Source organism: Elephas maximus, chromosome 10 (genome assembly GCF_024166365.1).
Source record: "Elephas maximus indicus isolate mEleMax1 chromosome 10, mEleMax1 primary haplotype, whole genome shotgun sequence".
Taxonomy (NCBI): Eukaryota; Metazoa; Chordata; class Mammalia; order Proboscidea; family Elephantidae; genus Elephas; species Elephas maximus.
The window spans coordinates 67,887,432-67,902,411 of record NC_064828.1 but is presented as its reverse complement, the minus strand read 5'-3'; the positions used below and the strand labels follow the sequence as shown (position 1 = coordinate 67,902,411).

Here is a 14,980-nt window from a genome sequence, read left to right as displayed (position 1 = left end):
ACTGTCATTCTTCCCCTTGCTAAAACACATAAACTGGTGTCTATGGAAAGTGAAAATGTTTCTGCCTAGCAATCTAATCTACTATATATCTGCTTATTTCTAGAAATCCATCAATATGAGAATAAAGCCAAAGCATTGTGATTCCTAGAAAAACTAAGTTAAATCCTTTGGAAGGTGCTGATGAAAAACTGGAAAAACTCAGGAGGATTCTACATTTAGAAGCTGTTCCCCAGTCTCTAAAAGAATGGCTTGAACCAGATTAGAATAGCTTTTCATTCCATTTTAAAGAAACCAATACTAGAAATCATAGATACTACTTTTAGGATATAATTTATGGAAGAAAGACCAGACTTCTACACACAAAAAAAAGAATGGTTCAAATCCGTAAACAAATAAATGTAAATTTAGATGTTTTAAGTTAAAATAAGCCATTTAAAGTGCACATATATTTTTAGTTCTTGCTTTAACCAAGTTTTTGAATTAACTAACCAACCAATGATCCTAATCACACGGGACAGGTAAGAGGGTTTACACCATACTCTAACGTGACTCCCTCCACCAAGGGATTCCCAAAGGTTCCCTGCCACTTCCTTCTGCTCTGACAGTTCCTAGGAGAGGAAAAGAGCACGCTAAAAACCACGTGAGTCCAAGATGCGGTATCCATCAAAGGAAGGAACTGCAGGGTAAGAGTTTAATTTATTCACTCAATAGATCTTTGCAGAGCACCTGCTATGTGCCAGGCACTGCCCGAAACCCTTGGGATCTATCAATAAGCAAAACAGACAAAAAGCCCTGCCCTCATTGAGGTTACATTATACCGTTGTGTTTGAGGGTGGGAAGCAGAAACAAACACAATAAACAAAGAAATTATATAGTATGTTGGAAAGTGACAAGTGCTATAAAGAAAACAGCAGGGTACAAGGATCCGACGCAGGGGAGTGCAGCTTTAAATAAGACAGTAATGCCTTTTTGAAAGTGGCATTTAAAGAGCAAAGATTCGAAGACATGGAAATCATTCATGTAGTAATCTCACAGAAAAAGTGATCCAAGGAGAGGAAACAGCAGTGTAAAGGCCCTAACTAAGACAGTCAGTGGGGCTGGCAGGAATTAAGTAAGGGGAAGTATAGTAGCTAAGGTAAGAGAAGTAACAGGACAGGAAGAACAACGACGAAGAAGAGTTTCCAGATTCTGCACGACCTTCTAGGCAATAAAGACTCTGGCTTTTTAGCTCTGCAGGATATGGGAAGTCAATGCAGAGTTTCGAGGAGAGAAGTGACATGATCTGGTTGCTGTGTTGAAAAGGGCTGTTGGGAGCTAGGGCAGAAGCAGGAAGACCAGTTAGGATGCTAACTGCAGAAAACTAGGCAAGAAGTAAGAATGGCTTGAACTAGGCTAGTGAGCAATAGAGGTGATAAAAGATTGGATTTTGGATGTTATTTTAAAGATAGAGCCAAGAATGCCAAGTGTGAATGAGGTAAGACAGGGACGACTCTGAAAATTTTGCCTGAGTATCAGATGGAAACTGCCATCAAAAGAAGTGAATTAGGCTGCAGCAGAGGCAAGTTTAAAGATGAATACACAAGTTCAGTTTGACTACTGCACATCCAAGTGAAGATTTCGCACAGATTGTCTAGAGTACAGAAGGGGAGTCAAGGCTGAAGATATAAATAAATACGGGAGTCATCAGCATATAGGTATTTAAAGCCCTGAGACTGGATGAAATCACCAAGGGAGTATAAAAAGAAAAGTGAACCAAGGACCGAGCACTTCAACTTTAGGAGTAAAGGACATAAAGAATGAACAAAGCTATCACCGAGGAGAGAAACGCAAAAAAAGCATCCTCCAAGGAGAGTGTAACGATTAAGTTATACTTAGTGTACAAATCACTTTGCTGAAACCAAATCTGCACATCTCTTAAACGCTGAAAATATATTTAAACACCAATTCAACAGCCTGGTACACAAACAGTTATAAACTGTTATTTTTCTAGATCTCAGATACAGAAGGTTAAGTTAATCAAACTACTTTGTTCATGGCACTAAGGCTTTCTGTTTATCTTGTTTATAAAAGAAAACAGTTTATGTTCTTATCTAAACCTATGTTTTCTCGGAGATTCGCACGTAAATTACATTTTTAACATACCCAAAAAATCATGTTCACACCAAAAGAAAGAGGAAGCCAGTGAAACTCCACTCTTTCAGAGTGATCATCAGTGTCATTTCTGGAGAAATAGTTACTTGCTTCTAGTCTCTAGGGATACTCTAGATTTATCTTCAAAGTTATTAAAACATGAACGGTACACAAAACAAGCAGCTCATAAGATGTTATCTCCTTAAGTATCTGAATATTCTTGTCAAGCATGATTCTTTCTGCACTTATTTATAATACATTAGGTCAGATTCCTAAGAAACCCCAAATCTTGCTGGAATCACTGAGTTTATTGACAAATCTACGTATTTACAAAGTACTCGGTGATCTTTTGGATTAAAGGTTGCTTTGCTATAAAGAGAAAACCCTGGTGGCGTAGCGGTTAACTGCTACGGCTCCTAACCAAAGGGCCGGCAGTTTGAATCCACCAGGCACTCCTTGGAAACTCTATGAGGCAGTTCTACTCTGCCCTATAAGGTTGCTATGAGTCAGAATCGACTCGACGGTACTGGGTTTGGTTTTTTTGGTTTTGCTATAAAGAAATCATAAGCCTGCAATTGAAAGTACTTCTGTATATTCCAAGTAAAATTCAAGGTAAAAACTTACCAACATTAACAATTAAGCCTCAAAAAAGCCTTCAAAAAAGGCCTTCTTTGGCCCTTTCTAAAAGCCACATTGCCTGATATTTAAAATGTAATTGTTAAATTTAGTTATCTGATTTCTCCACCAAAAGCAGATTACCGGTTACCCCGTTGTTGCCGTCAAGTCAATTCTAACTCACAGGGACCCTACAGGACAGAGCAGAACTGTCCCATAGGGTTTCCAAGGTTGAAATCTTCATGGCAGCCACACCTTTCCTCCACGAAGCAGCTATTTGGGTTCGAACCACTGACCTTTCAGTTAGCAGCTGAGTTATTATCCACTGCACCGCCAAGGCTCCTTCAAAAGCAGAATAAAGCCTATAAACTAAGAGAAGGCTTGGGGTGAGAGATTTTGAATGAAAAATATTCCATCATGCAAAGAGACTACTGACATTAAAGGAAGATATAGAAAAAACTAAATCGGGAACAAAATCGTAAAATAATGGCTCTTCATAATGCTGACCCTGAAGCATTAAGGGTGCAATAACACTCCGTATGCTTTACTTATAATATTGAAAGAGTTAATAGATTTAAGAAAGTTTCATTAGGCCTTGTTATATTTTAAATCTCAGTATGAATCTCAGAAAGGTAAAGTGGAGCCCTGGTGGAGTAGTGGTTAAGAGCTATGGCTGCTAATCAAAAGGTCAGCAGTTGGAATCCACCAGCCCTTTCCTTGGAAACCCTATGGTGAGTCGGAACCCACCCGATGGCACCTAACAAACATCATTATGACTGCTGACGCTGCAAAATTAGAAAGGACATGCCTAACGTTTTCTTAGAACCTACAAGACAATGAGCCCAGCTATTTCATGTTAGATACTTGAACTAAAGAAAAGGAAGCCTTGTTTATTAGGAAACATCAAGTATGTCTGCCTATCGCAAGACATGTCTATCCAAAATACAGATCAACTCAAGAGTAGTCCAGTGTTTTTCTTGGAAAGATCAACTCAGTCTATTCAGCAACTGCTTTAGCCAAAACTGGAGACACAGTTGCCCTTTGCCTGCTTGTGACTTAGCCAGAACGAGTTTAACCTAACTTACCAAAGCTTCAAACTCAATTTCTACACCATTTGGAGTGTTTTAATTCACCCCCAAAGTGTTTAATCTTTAGCTGTCTGCGTATGTTTAAATTTCTAAAAACTTTCCACAAAGCAGCTCCCAAAAAAAAAGAAAAAAGGCAACTTTAAACAGTGAACTTCAACTGTAGCCTATTAAGCAGTGCTTATTGGAATCAGTCTCTGATAAAGGCCTAATGCGTTTAGGAACTTAAGATTCCTCCTTCCTCCCCGCTCGTGCACTTCACGAAGGTGCAGCTGCACGAGGTTAAGCTCCCTCTCCGGTGTCTCCGGCTGCCCTCATCTCTGATGCTCCTTTCAAGACCAGCGTGCAGACCTGCACAGCCTACACCTGGTGCTTCATTACCGTCCGACGTTCCGAGACTGCCAGCTGGGCGCTCTGCTGAGATCCCCAACGCCAAACCCTCATTGTTGGAAGCTGAGAGGGGAAGGGGATCACTCAGGAAGACACACCCCTCAGGAAGAGGAAAGGATAACTTCGCCCGTCCCCAGTGCGGTCCACAGATCTCCCCAACTCTCCCCTCACAGGCTCTCCCAGCCCCGGCCGTCCCACCCCAAGCTACAGGGCGCTGGGAGGGGCTGCCAGAGGAAAAACGAGCGCCGAAGAGCCGGGTCCCTCGGCATCCGGACGGGGCGGCGAGGGCTGAAATTCCAGCAGGGCGTCAGTACGGCCCAGCTCCGGCCCAGGGACGCCGCTGGAGGCACGCTCCCCCGTCCGCCCGGCGAGAAGGCGGTAATCCTCCGTCCCTCGCGGGGGCCCTCAGACCCGGCTAAAAATAGGCGTCTCGCTCACCCCGGGCCCTCTCCGCCGACCTCGCCCTCGGAAGACGTCTCCCGGGGAGTCCTCGGCCGCGCTCAGAGGCGCCGCGCCGGAGCCGGGGTCGGTCCCCGCGGCCCGACGAGGCCGAGGCTGCCCTCAGGTCCCGCCCACCGCGGCGTCCCGTCGGAGCAGGAGCCCGGCGGCGCGGAAACCGAGGCCTACCCGGCGGGCGGCGTCCTGGCCCGGCGGGCGGCGTCCTGGCCCCGCGGCCGCGCCCCCGGCCCGCCCCGGAACCCTGCGGCCGGCACCGCCCTCCCCTCGCGCCCGGCGCCCGGGCCCAGCGCGGCCTGCTCGCCCTTACCCTGCGAAGCCGGCGCGGCGCGGTGCGGTGCGGCCCGGGAAGGAGACGAAGGCGCGACGGCCGCCGCCGGCACTGCAGCCCGGCCCGCCCGCTCCGAGGCGCCGCCGCCGCCGCAGCAGTCGCTCAGGTGCCGTCGCGCCGCCCGGCAGGAAACGGGCGGCTTCGGGGCGGGGCGGCCCCAGCACGTCCCAGCGTCTGGGCCGGCGGTGCCCGGAGACCGGCCCCTTAAAGGGACAGGCGCCCGTGCCCGCCGCCCGGCCGGATATCCCCCAGCGTCCGCCTGGTTCGGAATTCTGAGGGTTTCCTCCCGAGATAACGTCCCCCAGGTGGTCTGAGGTTGGACGCTCGGGGTTTGAGGCGCGGCGGTGTCCCATTCATTCATTAGCCGTGCTCTCTCTCTCTCTTCCCCCACAGCTGGTTTCGTCTTGCATTTTCCTCCAACTTAAGCACGACCTGGATCCCCACATTACCTTATGCTTAAGGTACTAGATTTCACCGTGCTCGTGCTGGCTTCCACTCCAGAAAGCACAGGAAAACGAAATCCTCTCTTCGTTCCTGTTTCCAGAGTTTCTCTTTTTGAGTTGTTACGGACAACACTAGCTACAAACGTAGAGAAAACTTAAAAAACTTAGACCCGAATAAATCCTGGGCCAATACTAAGAAGCCCCCAGAGGGGGCCATTCATGAAGCCACAGTAAATAACTAGAATCTGCAGCAGAAAGGAGAGATAGGCCGGGGTCCCTGTTTATTAGCTTGATATTTGCTAAAAGGATGGCAGGGGACCTTCCTGTTCCACCTGGAAATGAGACGTGTTGATTATCATTACTTACTGTTTATCGATCTCTCACTGAATGCCAGGCACTGCTCCAAATATACCCAAAAAGCTCCGCGCTCTCCTCAAAGGTTGTGAGAGCTCGAAATGATACAAATGTTTCCAGAGTGTGGACAGAGATACCTAAAATTAGGGGTTACCACCAATTTCCCCTTCAACTCGAAGAAAAAGGGAAACAGAAGCAATCTTTAAAAAAGGAAGAGCGAGAACCAACAGTGAATTTTCTTTTATGTAGGCTGGTTAAAAGTATACTATATACATTTGTATTCTAATTACTTCTGTCTTAGTTTTTTAGACCAATTACAAATGAAAACTGAACACTATGTAGTAGCCTGAGATGTTAAGAATTCTGCCAGTCTTCAGCCACTATGTTCTCCAAAGATGTATTCTGTCTTATTTTAGCTCCAGGAGTGTCCTCTTTTTCCTTTCTTAGTAGGATCACTCAGCCCCTCCCTCACTGGCTCCAGTACCCTCAAGTTAATCTAAACCACTGGCTGCCTATTGAGCCTGTGCCAGAAGGTCAGGCTTTGTTGAAGAGTGAAGCCATTAGTCTCCTAATGAAAAAAAAAAAAAAAAATTTTTTTTTAAAGGGGCAAAATGTATTTTTTCTGTAACGGAGTTTAAGCGTTCTTGATTAGGTTACAAACAACCACCTGCTTTCCTCAGGTTAATTCTAACATTTTACTGACTTCAGTAAAACCACAGTGACATTTTAGACACAGTAATACTTAGGCACATTTTTAATTAAGTAATAAGTGAGTTGAGGAACATGTTTTCCCTGAATATACTACTTCTATTGTCGGAGTGGAAACCCTGGTGGAGTAGTGGTTAAGTGCTACGGCTGCTAACCAAATGGCTGGCAGTTTGAATCTGCCAGGCGCTCCTTGGAAACTCTGTGGGGGCAGTTCTACTCTGTCCTGTAGGGTCGCTATGAGTCGGAACCAACTCGACGGCACTAGGTTTGGTTTTTTGGTTTATTGTCAGAGTTGGAAATCCTGGTGGCCTAGTGGTTAAGTGCTACAGCTGCTAACAAAGAGGTCCGCAGTTCAAATCCTCCAGGTGCTCCTTGCAAACTCCATGGGGCAGTTCTACTCTGTCCTATAGGGTCGCGATGAGTTGGAATCGGCTCAATGGCAGAGGGTTTCCTATTGTCAGAAAGCGCTTAGTTTTGTGTTCCACAGTTTGAAACAAAGAAGCATAAATGTATGGACTATTTCATCTTCTCTGGGTGATTGACTTTTTCCAAAGGTAAGTGGTTGAATGCTTCTTCATTCTTTCTAAGCTTTCTGTTTATTCACATCAAAACAAAAAAATTGCTAGCCATGTTATGCGTGGCAATCACTATTAGGAATTTAGATTTGAAATAGAGTATAATATAACTAACTATAACTAACACATGTAATTAACCTAGCATAGAGTTAACCTTGGCTTCTTACTACCTTCAGTGCCCCCGAAATCAGCAACAAACTTGCAAAAAAGAATTAGAGCACCCTCTTTTTGAGGTACCTCTAGTTGTAACAACTAAGAAATCAAGTTTCATTGAAGATGTAAAATGTTACACTGTTACCTAACCATGAATAGTACTTATCATTATTTTCTAATTTAACAAGAGCAATTTACTGGAGACTCCCTTCTGATTTATAACTTTAATATGTAACAATTCTCTTTTTTCTGAGTTTTGGAAGTTTTAAACACACATAACACGCATTTCTCCAGCAGATGGAGAGAAAGCTGGTTATTCCTGTTTTGTCTAAAGAAGGCTTCCCAGAAGCAGTGAGTTATGTAGAGATTTGAGTAATACGTGAGTAACAGATTATATCTCCTGACTCTACCAGATCAGAGATGGCAGCGATGAAACTATAACGGAAGCAATTAACAGAACTACAAATAAAGAAAAGATTCCAGGTCTACCTTCTCAACCCAAACAGTGAAGTGGGGAGGTGCATAGAAACTTCTCACCTATAGATCCAGAAGCAAATCAGCTAATCTAGCAAAGTATCTGGCACATAACAGTGCTTAATAGATGTCTGTATTCTGCTCCTTTAACATGGAGTCTTTTCAAGCAAGTGACATTCAAGTAAATGCTTTCATGACAGTTTAAAGATGACCACAAATTATTTACCACTCTTCCCATTGTGAGGTAGGATCTGTGTCCCCTCCTCTTGAATCTGGGAGGGATCTGTGACTGCAGTGACCAATAGAATATGGCAGAAGTTAACACTGTGCCAATTTCTGGCCCCAGGCCTTAAGAGACAAACAGTTTCTACTCCCTGTCTCTTGGAACCATTCATTTTAGAGCCCTGAGCTGCCTTGTAAAAAGACTACCTATGTTGCTCCATGGTCTTTACAGCCAGGTGGAGAGGCCCTGGGACTACCATGGAGAGGAAGAGGGGTCCGGCTGGTCCTAGCCTTCCAACCATCCCCACCAAGATGACAGATACATGAGTGAAGCCTTCTTGAACCCAGACCATCCATGCTGCCAGCTAAATATGCCGAAGTAACAATAGCACACAGAAGAATCACCTAGCCAACCCCTGTTTGAATTCTTGACCCCTCAGAATTGTGAGCATAATAATTGCTGTTTTTTTTAGATGATTTGTTACATAGTAATAAACAAATGAACAGCTTTCTTCCACTTCTAAATAGCTACTTGGAATCTTGGAGCCTTGTTTAGGCAGAAAGGGGTCTCTACTTTTTCCAGACAGTCCCAAGAGATCAGTGGAGACTTCCAAGGGATAGAAACTTGGGCAGGAGTGGGTGGAGAGGTGGAGCTATAGTATGTAGCATAAACTGAGATGATTAAAACCACCTTAATGTCGCTCATCTTCAAAGACTGTCCAATGAATCAGAAACTGGTGGATTCAGTGGGGAAAGAGACAGGAATCAGTAATTATTTACCTAAGCACTGTGCTGGGTGTTTAATATATATTAACTCATATAATCCTCAATAAAACCCTATATTAATAACGGGCTCACACAGAATAATCAGCTCAAGGATGCAGAGCTTGAACCCAGATCTGTTTAACTCCAGTTCCCATGCATATGCCACTGCACTATGTTGACTCCCAAGGTGTAAACCTTCAGGTATACAAACAATTAAAATGTGAATTTTCATTTGTATATAGGTTTCACCTATTCTTGACAGCCTTTGTCATTAACATAAATAATCTAGAAGACGTAACATTAAATTAAATCAATAATAATAAATTGGCTGTTAATCACCATCATGTAAACACTTCTAACTAAAAGAACACAATTGTGTATGTTCTTGTCCAAGTACATCTAGCGACTGGAAGAAACAAATTTGAACTTTCTTTGGTTCTTGATCCCATGATTTTATACATTTCATTCTAGGAATTAAATATATATATATTTAATAACGATCATATTTAATAATGATACGTACCTCAATTATGGATAGCATTGTGAAAAATGAGAATTCCAGAAAACTGTGCTCATGAGGAACCTTTACGTAGATCAAGAGGCACTTGTTCGGACAGAACAAGGGGATACCGATTGGTTTAAAGTCAGGAAAGGTGTGCGTCAGGGTTATATCACCATACCTATTCAATCTGTATGCTGAACAAATAATCAAAGAAGCTGGACTGTATGAAGAACAGGGCATCAGGATTGGAGGAAGACTCATCAACAACCTGCGTTATGAAGATGACACAACCTTGCTTGCTGAAAGTGAAGAGGACTTGAAGCACTTACTAATGAAGATCAAAGACCACAGCCTTCAGTATGGATTACACCTCAACATAAAGAAAACAAAAATACTCACAACTGGACCAATAAGCAACATCATGATAAACGGAGAAAAGATTGAAGTTGTCAAGGATTCCATTTTACTTGTATCCGCAATCAACACCCATGGAAGCGGCAGTCAAGAAATCAAACGTCGCATTGCATTGGGTAAATCTGCTGCAAAGGACCTCTTCAAAGTGTTGAAAAGCAAAGATGTCACCTTGAAAACCAAGGTGTGCCTGACCCTAAGCCATGGTATTTTCAATCACATCATATGCATGTGAAAGCTGGACAATGAATAAGGAAGACCAAAGAAGAATTGACGCCTTTGAATTGTGGTGTTGGCGAAGAATATTGAATATACCATGGACTGCCAAAAGAACGAACAAATCTGTCTTGGAAGAAGTACAACCAGAATGCTCCTTAGAAGCAAGGATGGTGAGACTGCATCTTATATACTTTGGACATGTTGTCAGGACGGGTCAGTCCCTGGAGTAGGACATCATGGTTGGCAGAGTAAAGGGTCAGGGGAAAAGAGGAAGACCCTCAACGAGGTGGATTGACACAGTGGCTGCAACAATGAGCTCAAGCATAACAATGATTGTAAGGATGGCACAAGACCGGGCAGTGTTTCGTTCTATTATGCGTAGGGTCACTATGAGTCGGAACTGACTTGAGGGCTCCTAACAACAGCAAGAGTTAGTGTAAGAATTAAATGACATAATACATTTAAAAATAATTTTAAACTGTAAAATAGTATATAACTATTACAGACTAACAATCTTATTCCAAAAACTAAAACCAAAACAAACTAGTTGCCATTGAGTTGATCCCAACTCATGGTGATCCCATGTGTGTTAGAGTAGAGCTGTGGTAGATAGGGCTGTTTTCTTTTTTTTCCTAAGTTTTATTTATTTTGTTGCTTACCATAGGGTTTTCAGTGGCTGATTTTTCAGAAGTGGATTTCCAGGCCTTTCTTCCATGGAGCCTCTAGGTGGACTGGCACTTCTAGGTAGATTTGAACTGCAAACATTTTGGTTAGTTTATTTTTAATTTTTTTTTGGTTAGTAGCAGACCATTTAACTGTTTGTTCCACCCTGGGACTCCTCAACAACCTTACTACAGGTTCTAAATATAAATATTTTAAAAGGCATTATTTAACCTATATTGTATCTAAATAATAACAACTACCATATTAGCTACTTTACATATACTGTACATAATTGCTAATCCTGACAACTGCTCTGTAAGATGTAATTATGCCCATTTTAAAGATGAGAAAGCAGACTTAGAAAATAAAGTATCTTGCCTAGATCAAAAAGCGAGTAAGTGGCAAAGCTGGGGCTGATACTCCAAACTCCAGGTTCCTTCCACTCTACTAGACTGCCCCCCACAGGGCAACAGGCTGGTTTGTAACCAGCTTGTATAAGCATAAAAACGGAGAACCAACATCTTTCCTCTCACTTCTAGGGCAAGCCACTCTTAGCCCCATGAAATTGGTATGAATCATTTTTTTTTTTTAATTTCACATGTAATTCAACATCCTTCCTCAACAGCTACTTCATTGCTTTAATGTTTAATATCCCTTGCTGTTAGGTAACTTTTCTATTGTTTTAACCTAAATCTTGGGCACATTTTTAATTGCATATTCATTGTAGAAAACTTGGCAAATATACAAAAACTAGAAGGAAGTAAATGAAAAAAATCACTTCTAGTCTCACATCCAGAGATAATCACTGGTGACATTTTTTATTTCAGTTTTTTTTTTAAGCTGCACATATTTTTTATTGTAATTATGACTGTAAATACCAAATGAAGTAATATATGCAAAAAATTTTATAATCTTCTATTTTTTAACATCTATCTTTTTATCTTTTCTGACTTTAAGATTAACTCATGAAGGTGGTAGAACTGTTATGTATTTAAAGAAGCCAAAGAGACAGAACAAAGAACTGTGATAAGTATTGTATTATTGTATTGCAAAAAAAGTTGAAAAAGATATTTTGGGAACAAATGGGGGATATTTGAATGAGGACTGGGTATCACAGATAATATTTAAGGATTGTTGTTAATTTTTTGGTTGTGATAATACATCTGGTTGCAGTATGTACTTATTTCAGAGAATACCCTTAGTTTTCAGAAACACCTGCTAAAGTATTTGGGAATAAAAAGTCATGATGTCTATAGCATACTTTCAAATAATTAAGCAATAATATATATTTAAAAAAAAAAACAAAACATTGCCGTCAAGTGTATTATGACTCATAGCGACCCTACAGGACTGAATAGAACTGCCCCATAGGGTTTCCTAGGCTATAATCTTTACGGAAGCAGACTGCCACATCTTTCTCCCGAGGAGCAGCTGGTGGGTTTGAACCGCTGACCTTTTGGTTAGCAGCTGAGCTCTTAACCACGGTGCCACCAGAACTTACAAAATATATATATATATAAATATATGTATAGATAAAGATAATATGGCAAAGTGTCAACAACTGCTGAGTCTCAGTGGTAGCTATACAGTTGTATGTTATACTGCTTTTCAACTTTTCTGTGTTTGAAAATCTTCACAATAAAATGTTGCCAAAAAAGACTAAAAAAATCACACAGCTATTTGCAGAAAACAAACAGCGTAAGGACAAAAAGTCAGTGTGGTTTTAAATGTCTTCTTTTATGATGGTCACATTTGTTTGTAAATACTTGAAGAGTTTATTAAAGTCAACCTTGCAGTCTTCTCATTTCTCAAACCCAACGACTTCTAGGTCTTATTTTCTAGTCCTCTCTCCATATTTGGGGTCCTCCCATAAACATTTTTCATGGTTCTCTTTTGCATTGTATTCCCCACTTTTACTAGTCAGAGTCCTAAGTAATGCTCAGGGTAAAATGAAAGATTAATTCATATTTCTTTGATCCTCTCATGACAAGTTCTATTTGTTTGATAGGTTAGCTCAGCTATTCAATAGGCCAAATTAAAGATATGGTCAGCATTCAGGCTGGTTAGTGTCACATAAAAAAAAAAAGTTTTCTTTCCTCACCACTGTCTACACGTATTTCATTCTGACCAGCCATGTTTTAGGGATTAGCCATAGCCTGAGGAATCAGGCAAGAGAATGTGGGTATTTCACCACTGCTGACCAAATAGCTCTGAAGAACATAACCTGCTAAGGGCAAATCGGCGGCAACAAATCAAGTTAGGAAGTATTAACAATATTTATGGCATCATGCTCAGAGTTTTGAATATAAAATGTGCTTTTAAAAATGTTATCCTCCAGAATGGTGCTCACCTTTCAAATCATACTTCCATTTGCTGGCTCGGCTCTTATTCAGCTCCTCCAGGATAACTCTTAGATCCCAGCCTGTCCTTTCCCAGTGTCTTTCCTCCTCATAGTATGACAGCCTGTAATGAACCTTCATTGGTTTTATTCCATTTACTTCTGACCATGTCCCCAATTTACCAATTTTCTTTTATCCAAGTCAACATTTTTTAAAAGTCACCTTTTGATACTTTCCATCCATTGTTTTGGATATTGTATATTTATGAGAAAAAGTAAATAGATTCTAAGCTCCATTACAAATCATTATTCCAACTGTGAAGAACTAATTTCTCTGGGTGCTGACTCTCGTGACACAGATGTCAGCCCTCTTGGCCTCCTTAGGGACCTCACTCCATCAGCACTGCGCTTTCTGTGTCTACACTCAGCCTCTCCCTCTCCATCGGCAATTAGTGCATTCAGGGCTCTGTCCACTTAAACGGAAATACAAAGTTCCTTCAAAGTTCAGACCACCTCCCATCTCCCTCATCCCCTTCAAAGTCAAATTTTTTGTTTGCTGGTTGATTGGTTGGTTAAGAGGCATAACTCACTTGACTGTGGACTCTCATTTCCCATTCAGTCCTCACGGTAGCGTCACTAGAGGGGTATGGGGATGTGGACACACCAGGTGACACTGTCAGAGGGGATGGCACCAAAATGACTGTCTATAAAATTTCTGTGCAGTGTTTCAGCAGAAATTTATTATTTTTTATAAAAATATCCTTTTAGTGAGTTAAAACATTTTTCATAAGCCCAGCTTACATGTATCAGTACACCTACAAGGCTGAAACTCCTGAGCTAATTTGCACTTTTGAACCTTTTAATGTGCTCTGGCCAGAGCTGTCATTTTTACCCAATTACAGCGATGCTTCACATCACGTGGTTTCTTCTGCACATGCTAGAAGCCCCTGCTGTTGCTTTCGTTGCTGCTGATGTTTTTATGGTCACTGATTTTGTCAAATTTTCTGATGTTTTAGCCACAATATTGTGGTAATTAGCATGGGAGGGGAGTAACCGCATGAGTCACCACATCAGGTGACACCAATCCTAGTGATGCCAATGGCTCCTTATTCACAGTAACCGGCCCTGGCACCCACAACTGGATTCGGAAACACCTCTCACCTCATACCAATGACCCCTCTGCTGCTAACTCCGATGGAGCTTTTCAGTCTTTACCTGGTAGTACCTCTCTGTCAACGTACCACACAGTTGTTTATGTCTCACTTCTTGAAATGCACTATTTCCTTGTCTTCAGTGATCTTACCCACATGGCTTTTCTGCCTCATCTCTAGGCTTTTCCTTCTCTCCAGCCTAAAAAGCTCCTTTTCAGTCTCTTAATGAGTTTATTTTCTCTGTCTCTCACATTTGTGTTGATGTTCCTCAGGGTTCCAGCCTCCCCCCTTTGATTTTCGCACTTCAGAGTCCCTGCCTGGCCTTCTATCAAAATCTGTATCCCAAAGCAAAATCAAGTTGCTGCACTTTGCACACCCTATCACTAAGGAAGAGGCAACATATATTTTGGAATTTTGGAGGCAGCTTGTATCACATTTGGGTCTGCTACATTAACCTATTTACTGAGTATTTGTTAGGCTGCTGATTTTGAGGGAGGCCCAGAGGAAGAAAGAGCTCTGTAGCAGGTCCAGGATTTGTGGGTCTTATTGCTAATTGAGCCTTGTGACCCAGCAGATCCAATGTTGCTAGAGGTATCTGTGGCAGATGAGAACACTGTGTAGAGCCTCTGGCGATCCCCAGAAAAAGAATCATAGTGCAGACATCTATGTTTTGGGAACAAAGGTATACTAAACGCTACCAGGGCCTAATAGAGATCAAGTGCCTCACCATGGGACCCCAAGTAACCTGAAGACCTGGACTGGCCTTTATGAACTGGATGTAGTCTGACCTATCAAGCTATAAATTTGACAATGGGGAGGATCTTTTTTATCAAAAAGGTGTGGTTTATATTAAATCTAGCTGAAGCACATTCTGAAGGCACAAATGGGTTAAATAAGCAGATGGCTCAGATTTTTCATGAGAACCTTTCCTGTTTCACTACCATCTCTGCTTCATTCATACCCTATGGCCTCATAAGAAATTCCACTTGACCAAG

General features: G+C 42.0%; 1 protein-coding gene across 11 annotated transcripts in view; it reads right to left on the bottom strand.

Moving 5' to 3' along the window:
* KTN1 (kinectin 1) overlaps nucleotides 1-5,125 on the bottom strand; it is a 118,771-nt gene extending 113,646 nt beyond the window's left edge. For 8 of the 11 annotated variants that reach the window (XM_049899260.1, XM_049899269.1, XM_049899267.1 and 5 more), the window contains exon 1: nucleotides 4,987-5,125. The gene's annotated coding sequence lies outside the window, so the exon portion shown is untranslated. Of the gene's footprint in view, nucleotides 1-3,041; nucleotides 3,115-4,658; nucleotides 4,845-4,986 lie in introns of those variants that run through there. The other 3 variants (XM_049899265.1, XM_049899261.1, XM_049899264.1) reach the window with 2 other exon arrangements.
* Nucleotides 5,126-14,980: the final 9,855 nt, after the last annotated feature.